Genomic DNA, 2,372 nt, shown 5'->3' on the forward strand with positions numbered 1-2,372 from the left:
TTTTCCCCATATCCAAAATATACCCGAATTTTCATACCCAAATCTAATCCATTTGAGCGGTTATCCACGATGATCGAATTTAACAATTAGAATTGTCATCCCTCCTACATCCCCACCTTCCAAGTTTAATTAGTTTATAATTATTCACTGACTTCATTATAAAAGACCTTAATGTGTGGTCTACAATTCCTTAATGCAAACTTAGTGGATTCCCCTTAAAATAGTTAGTTAATTGGCTTTTTGCAGTCTCAAAGATATACAAATCAACTATTATATATACATGGTTGCAATTCGCAAATTGCATTGCAAGTGGTCATGTGCTTACACTAGGAAAAGAGGCAATGGAACAAAAGGAGAATATGTTTGTTTTGTTAACAGAGCTAGTGAGTCTTTCCAGCCCTCCGGAAGGGTGGACTGTCATGACAAAGCCAACCGCTGGTTCCTATTAGAAAGAAAGAAGAAAAAAACAAAGAGTTAGTAGTTAGTGCATGATGAGGGAAGTAATCACTCTCTCTATCATCATTTGGAATATAAAAACTTTGATCCAATTGAGTACGGTTTTAACTATTCATAAGAAACAAAGAAATTGACGGTTCATTTAAAGAATACTACTTATTACCGTAATTTTTTGTTTGTTCAACATACATTTATGGCTAAATAATTTCTAAATTGAATGAAACTTATGTAAAAATAATCTTTAGCTGATAATAAAAAAACTAAACACTTCCAAATAAATTGTTTGTACAACGAAATAATCATGTTGTTAGAAAGGGAATGAGGACTTTCCACCTATTAAACAACTTTTTTTTTTTTATCACACGATATTATATACATTAAGGGAGGAAGGAAAGGTTTTAGTCTCACAATAGACTAGTAATAATTGATTCATATTCATATTTGGTGAGAATCAAAGCTAAGACCTCTCAATTACAAGTAAAGAAAAATACCACTAAACCGTAATACTAAATGGCACCTAATAAAGAGCTGAGAGAAAGCATTATCCTTGTTAAATTGATAGAGCTACTAATTAATGGAGTAGTATTCTCTCCCCTAATTGTTCTAATCTACTCCCTAATTATTGAACCAAAAGAGGCCCACATAGACATTTTATATTGGGGTTTTTATACTACAACACGTGAATCCATGTGAAGGCGGTCCACCATGTTGTTATTAGCTCTAGGATCCTTTGAGTGTTGGGTAGAAAATCCTCAAAAAGGGGGATGATTAATTGATTAAATCACTGTGAGAAGTTTAAAGTTCTGTTTAACTTTAATAGAAGTCCTTGCTGGAAGATTGACTGATAAAGATTGCGACCTCAATATTCGATGGAATTATGAAGGCTAATTGACTTGCTTACTGCAACATTCTGTTATTAACACTTTGTGTTTTCATATTTTTGTTTATAAGTTTCTCTTTTTGAGGTTATAAGTTTTTTTTCTTTCTGAGGTCATATTCTTCATTTTCATGAATTAATTTTGTATTTTTGAATGAAATATGTAAGTTGTTTAAAAAATAAAATAAATAAAAATAAATTGTCATCACTCCATTAGTAGCGATTTATGAAATGCACTTTTAACAATAATGTTAGTTTCGGAGCTATTTTATTAACTTATATTGTCATGAGTTAATTTGGCTCAAATACTATACTGTTATTTTCGGAGCTATTTTATAAACTTATATTCCAATCTTGGTTGCTTACTGAGATTATTTTCAATAGACTTCTAAATGAGTTGCTAAGTTAAAATTTAAGAAGTTAAAAATATAAAAAAATCCAATCATGCTTCATATTTTTCTCCTAAGAACATCTCTAATAGTGAAATGCAAACATGAAATTTAAAAATTATATTTCCATCTCAATTGCTTTCCCAAAAGATATAAATGTGGTTTTTTCTCTTGTGTGGAAGGGAAATTATATGGTACCGCTACAACAAGGGTACTTGTACGCTTTATTTTAATAAAATTATGAGTGGCCGTTATGAAATCAAAAATTAGTCATCGTTAATTCACTTTTGAGTTCCCTACCTCAACATTTAATGATGTTACGATTTGAAGGTTGCATACAATGTTTGAACTATAAGAAATGTAAGGCTACACTCTAATTGTCAAAGTTTACAGTCCCATGTTATATAATAATAATAATAATAATAATAAACAACGTTATGATTAATAACATATAATGACATAATAGTAAAAGTTATGGTCAATAACATATAATGACATAATTATTATTGTAACAATATTAGTATTTACGTTGTGTACGTCCTATTGTACGGCCAGGGTATACTCTTATGAGTAGACTAACCCATGAGGGAGATGTATATTTAAAGGGATAGTTTAGTTGCAGTCTCTAGTTGCTAACTGTTATAGACTTA

Source organism: the organism of the source record quoted next, unplaced genomic scaffold, assembly GCF_019419815.1.
Source record: "Pyrus x bretschneideri cultivar Hongxiangsu unplaced genomic scaffold, Pyrus_bretschneideri_v1 Contig73, whole genome shotgun sequence".
In the NCBI taxonomy this organism is placed as follows: domain Eukaryota; kingdom Viridiplantae; phylum Streptophyta; class Magnoliopsida; order Rosales; family Rosaceae; genus Pyrus; species Pyrus x bretschneideri.